Here is a 6723-nt window from a genome sequence, read left to right as displayed (position 1 = left end):
AGACCAGCCTGGTCTACAGAGCTAGTTCCAGGACAGGCTCCAAAAACCACAGAGAAACCCTGTCTCGAAAAACCAAAAAAAAAAAAAAAAAGAAAAAAAGAAAAGAAAATTTAAAAAAAAAAAGAGGCTAATCTTGAGCTCCTGATGCTCCTGCCTCTAACCACAAGTGCTGGATATAGGTGTGCAGCGCCATGCCTGCCTTGACGTTATTTAAGAGGAGTAGAATTATCTAATTATCTCTGGTCGCTAGTATGTCTCCTTGTCCTTCAAGACGGCTGTCGGCTGTCACTGTTCTCAGGCTTCAGGATGCTGAAAGTGAGTAGAAGAGAGGGTGTCAGGTTGCAGCAGAGGCTGGAGATAGCAAATCAGAGCCAATAGCTTCTCCTTCTGTAACTGTAGCCAGTAAGATCCCAGGCCAGGCTGCCTTCCACCCCCCACACCGAGACCAGAGGAAAGTCAGCTACATAGCACATGGATTCACTTCTCCCCCACCACTGCCTAGCCCCAACCCACGGGTCTGCAAAGCAAACAAGAGGCATGAGCACAGAGAAGAGTCTAGACTGGACGAGCAGATAAATATGCGTAAGTTTTAATAACAAGTTAGGACTTTGGGAAAAGTAAGAGTGTGTGTGTGTGTGTGTGTGTGTGTGTGTGTGTGTGTTGAACTGAAATTAACTCAATGGATAAACTAAACAGGTGAAGCCCCAGCTAAAGAAAACAGTGACTTAGCCACAAAGTCTTTAATCCCAGCACTTGGGAGGCAGAGGATCTCTTGAGTTCAAGGCCAGACTGGTCTGCAGAGGGAGCTCAGGACTACACAGAGAGACCTCGTCTCAAACCAGCCCATCCCCCCAAAACAGAACCCTGACTCAAAGGACAGACATGATCCTGTCCAGAATATACTCAAGAGAGACAAATGACAGGAAATAAAGGGATATTAAGAGGCACGGACAAGTCTACAGCTCATCAGGTGATAGACTGGAAGACTGGTTCTCCAGAACTGCTGAAATCATGCCCTCGTACCCCACAGCCTCCCACGTTTCAGGAAAGCAAAGGGAAGGAGAGCTCCCTAAGACACAGAGAGGGAAAGTGATTCATGCAAGCAAAAGACCTCAGGAACCGCCAGAGGAAACAGATCAAAGAAAGTAAAAAGAATTCGAGTGCTGACCTGGCTTGTCACCAGCAAGGGAAGCCACAGAGCAACCCTCAGCACTGGAGCAAAACCCGAAAAAAGGTGAAAAACGCATCATCAAAGATCACAGACTGGCTGGGCTCAGCGGTACGGCACTTGTCTGGCCTGTAACAGGCTCTGGGTTCTGTGTCTCTGTCCCCACATCCCCCCCTACCCAGAGAGAGGACTGGCCTTAAAATCAGTCCTAGTCAGCTGGGCGTGGTGGCACACCCCTTTAGTTCCAGCCCACAAGAAACAGAAGCAGACCGAGCTCTGTGAGTTCAAGGTCAGCTTGGTAAACACAATGAATTCCAGGCCAGCCAGGGATTCAAAATGAGTCCCTCTTTCAAACCAATAATGCAACAGCAGTAGTACCACCAGCAGCAGCAGCAACAAACAAACAAACAAACAAACGGACGCCAGTTATAATTTAAGTGGCTGAGTTGAGGGATCAATTTATACCCTTGAACGTTGCATAGCCGACCTTAACGTTTGGGTTTGTGGGCAGATGAAGCAGCCAATATAACAGAAATCCAGGAGAGACCAGCGGAGGATGGAAGACCCTACCTTCCTTCTGGGGTTCAGGTGCGCGCCATTTGAGAAATAATGCCAAAAGAAATTTCTTTTTACTAAAATAATGACCAAGTCATTAAGCAGATAGTGACCTAAATGGGGCAAGGGGGGGAGCAGGGCTGGAGAGAAGGCTCTTTCATTAAGAGCGCTGGGCCCTCTTCCAGAGGACCCAGATTCGATTCCCAGCATTCACACTGCTGGCCACAGCCATGGTAACTCCAGTTTTAGGGATCTGACGCCCTCTTCTGGCCTCTGCAGGCATTGCATGAATGTGGTGCACAGGCACACGTGCAGACGAAACATCCATACACATAAAATAATAAAATTTAGGTTTTTTTTAAAAATATTTTTTATTTATTATGTATATAGTGTTCTGTCTACATGTATGCCTGCTGGTCAGGAGAGGGTACCAAATCTTATTACAGATGGTTTTTTTTTTTTGTTTTTTTGTTTTTTTTTTTTTTTTTGGTTTTTCGAGACAGGGTTTCTCTGTGGCTTTGGAGCCTGTCCTGGAACTAGCTCTGTAGACCAGGCTGGTCTCGAACTCACAGAGATCCGCCTGCCTCTGCCTCCCGAGTGCTGGGATTAAAGGCGTGCGCCACCATCACCCGGCTACAGATGGTTTTGAGTGACCATGTGGTCGCTGGGAATTGAACTCAGGACCTCTAGAAAAGCAAACAGTGCTCTTAACCACTGAGCCAACTCTCCAGCCCTAAAATTTAGTTTTAAAAATAAAAAAAAAACTTAAAAAGTAGCCATGGCCTACAGCACAGGCCTGTAATCCCAGTCATTCTGGAGGAGGAGACAAGCAAACCTCAAGTTCAAGGCCAGCATGGGTCACAATGTGAGATGCTAAGGCCTGCTTGGACAACTTGACAAAATTTTGCTTGGAAGTGAACTGAAATCCCCATTACCACATCAGCGAAAGTGGGGTGTGCTTGCACACTGCCTGTAATGCTGGCAGTTGGGTAGACCAGAGGATCAGGAGTTCAAGACCAGTCTTGAGACTTTGTCTCAAAAACAGAAACACAAAAGCCGGGAGGTGGTGGCGCACGGGAGGCAGAGGTAGGCGGATCTCTATCCTACAACCTCTTCTGCTATTTTCAAGCACCGAGTGAAAAGTTTTTGCGGCCCAACAAACCTCTCCGCCGACACAATAATCCAAATCAGACCATGTTAGAAAAAGCCCAGGTATAATGGATACCAGCGCTCCCGGGAAGCCTTCCAAGCCCTCAGATAGGAAATGAAAACCCTAATGATAGACCTGAAAACCACGGAGAGGAAAAGGAAGACCAGAAGACCACGTGTTTGTTCCCTGGGGGGCAGTTTAAGTAGCCTCCCAGGGGAGGAACTTGGAATGGAATTTTCCACGAAACACCAAGCTCACGTGTGTTGCACGTACACAGTGAAAACAAGCATCTGTTTGTTTGTTTGTTTGTTTTGTTGGTTTTTTTTGAGACAGGGTTTCTCTGTATTCCTAGGCTGTTCTGGAACTCACTCTGTAGACCAGGCTGGCTTTCAACTCAGAGATCCACCTGCCTCTGCCTCCTGAGTGCTGGGGTTCAAGGTGTGGGCCACCATTGCCTGGCTCCAAATAAGTGTCTTTCTATTTGGTGATGTCAAGGGGCTCAGAGTTAGACAGAGTCCCTGATAGGCAGACAGATAAGGGGAGAGGCCCTGACTAGCGCACAAAGGTGGCCGGAGTCTTCCTCACCCTCCTGACTTGAGCCAAAAGCCTGACAGCTTCAAACAAGGGCCACGTGGATGTTTTCTCCGGCCAAGAAGGCCCCTGTTGACGACTGGCTCAACTAGTTCAGGCCAGGCCACAGCATGTTTACACAACAGCTGTGGGCCAATCAGCCATCCTGCCACCCTTCAACCTGAGCAACCTTAAATTAGGAGAGGAACGCCTGAATTCTACACGTTAATCATTCGCCCTGGTTACCAGTCACCCCTCCCTACTGCTGAAGGAAACAAACGCGTTTCTCAGTGGAGTCCAGATTAGAATTCTCTGCTCATGTTCCTTAATGTCCTCTGTTCTGAATCTCTGTCTGCCTGAGGCTGCCTGGTGCATCTGTCTGTCCCGTGTATGACCGTGTCTGTTGCTCTGTCACTGCACAGGACAGAAGTCATTACCCAGGAAGGAAGGGGACACTTGACAGAAATCTTGAACTGAATGATTCCAACTGACCTCCGCCAGCTCAGACAGCAGCACTGATTGACCAATAGCCATAAATGGTTGTTTCCGACCCCTGTATTTGCTTCATTCGCAAATTTGTACAGATATTGTGATCTGGGTCAGGGGCATGGAAGCATACATAGCTTAAAATTACAGCTATGCATTAGCTTAGGGTACAAATGTTCCAAGGCACAAAAGGTTGATTGTTCTGGAAAGAAAGGCAAGTTAAACAAACAGGCTGAATACACAGGATATGGGAATAGCCGTCTTAAGTGAATTCAAGGTGTGTTATTAACTTTGCCTGGGAGGTACAGCCAAAGTTCTTAAGATGGAAGAGATATTTTCAAATATTACATCGTCACAGAGGAAAACCTTCAGAGACTTTTAAAACCCCAGCCCTCAAGGGGGCTGGTTTGGTTTTCTCTGCTTTGTAGAAGCTCTTTCTGTGTGCTTGCCGTGTGTCTGTTTCCTACCCCCTCATAAAAGCCTTTCTTCAACTGCTGAGTCTGTCTGCGCCTGTCTGTTTGAGATTTCTCCTCTGCAACAGACTAAAAATGAACCCGGATCAAGATCCCTAGACAGGGAAGGAAAAAAAACTTGACTCATAATTTATACATATTATGTATGCTGTACATGATCTAATTTATATATTTTATATGATGTACATATAAATTCATGTTATATAATATGTATAAATATTTATAAATATGTGTTCAAATGTTTTTGTGCTTTGTGCATCTGTGGTGTTAGGGTTTGATCCCAGGGCCTTGCAAACACTCTACTACTGAGCTACATCCCTGGATCATTTATTTATTTATTTATTTATTTATTTATTTATTTATTTATTTATTTATTATGTATACAATATTCTGTCTGTCTGTCTGTCTGTCTGTATCCCTGCAGGCCAGAAGAGGGCACCAGACCTCATTACAGATGATTGTGAGCCACCATGTGGTTGCTGGGAATTGAACTCAGGACCTTTGGAAGAGCAGGCAATGCTCTTAACCTCTGAGCCATCTCTCCAGCCCCCAAATTTTCCTATTTTAAAAAATACTTTTTAACTATTTGAGAATGTCATACAATGTATTTGATTGTATAGGCCCTCCAGCCCCTCCTGTGTCATGTCTTCATCTTTACCCACCTACACATAGCATATAACTTCAGGTTTCCTCTCCTCCTGCCCCCACAGAAAGTCCCGTTTGTGATAACTGTTCCTGGGAGTAGAGCCTGCTCTGGAGTTGTTCACTTGGGTGGAGCATGAATCTGCCATTAAAGAAAACTGATTCTCCCAGCAGCTATCAAACGCCGATGGCTCCGCCGCCCGGCAACGCTGTCTTTTTGAAGACATCCTGCACCACTGCCAGCCCTGAGTCCTGCAGGGAGAGGTGTGGTATGGACGTCCAGACTGAGCACGCACAGTTTCTGAGTCTTTGCACACTTAGCAATTGAAAGTCTGTGTATTAATTGCTATCTACTGCAAGAAGAAACTTCTCTCATGAGAGTAGAGATGTACTATTCTATGATATCAAAATACCACTAGGAGTCATTTTAATTCTGTGATCACGCTGGGCAGTGGTGGCATACACCTTTAATCTCAGCACTCGGGAGGCAGAGGCAGGCAGATCTCTGAGTTTAAGGCCAGCTTGGTCTACAAAGTGAGTTCAGGACAGCTGGGGCTACACAGAGAAACCCTGTCTCAAAATACCACATACATACATACATACATACATACATACATACATACATACATAATACATAATACATACATACTGTGATTGTTTAACAGAATAATAGTTTTAGATTCTCCCATAGGCCTATGAGGTTCTCGGGCCCCATTAGCAGTGCTGGCAATCGGTTCTGTCTTTTTGAGAGAGTCATAGAGCTAATCAGAGAGTAGTTGGTTACTCCCGTGACATTTGTACTGCTCTTGCACCAGTGGGTATATCTGTCAGACCAGCTGTTCTCTTGCTTGCACAATTCCACCCGAGTGAGACACATGCTCACTTTTCTGCCAGTGTGGCCGTCACTCTGAGAGCTGGCCGTGGCCAACAGTGATGGAGCTTACATGTGAGTGCCAGCACCACCTCTCTGTGTCCAGTGAGACGGGCATGGAGTGCTTTAGCAACAAGGTCTTACCATCACACTCTGGGCGGCAGCCAAGAGGAATGGCGACAGCTTCTAATGCTCGAGTGTCTTGGGGTCCTATTGGCCAACAACTCACAAAGAGGCAGCCCTTGCCTGATTCTGGCGGTTTTTAAATCTTTATTTGCCAGCATGCAGTGTCTGGTTGGGGTATTGTTCCCTTGTAGGATAGCTCCATTAAAACTTGCTATATACGGCGGGGCTGTGATGGTGCATGTACGCCTTTAATTCCAGCACTGGGGAGGCAGAGGCGGGCAGAACTCTGTGAGTTCAAAGTCAGCCTGGTCTACAGAGGGAGTTCCAGGACAGGCTCAAAAGTCACACAGAAAAACCCTGTGTTGAACGACAAAAAGAAGGGCCGCAGAGATGGTTCAGAGGTTAAGAACACTGGCTGTTCTTCCAGAAGTCATGAGTTCAATTCCCAACAACCACATGGTGGCTCACAGCCAGCCATCTGTAATAGTATCTGGCGCCCTCTTCTGGCCTGCAGGTATACATAGAGACAGAATATTGTATACATAATAAATAACTTTAAAAAACCCAACTTATATTATATTTTAAGATATTTCTGGCCGGGCGGTGGTGGCACACACCTTTAATCCCAGCACTCGGGAGGCAGAGGCAGGCGGATCTCTGTGAGTTCGAGACCAGCCTGGTC

This window comes from Microtus ochrogaster, chromosome 7, assembly GCF_000317375.1.
Source record: "Microtus ochrogaster isolate Prairie Vole_2 chromosome 7, MicOch1.0, whole genome shotgun sequence".
NCBI classification, from domain to species: Eukaryota; Metazoa; Chordata; class Mammalia; order Rodentia; family Cricetidae; genus Microtus; species Microtus ochrogaster.
The sequence above is the reverse complement of the archived record's forward strand: the minus strand, read 5'-3'. Positions refer to the sequence as shown.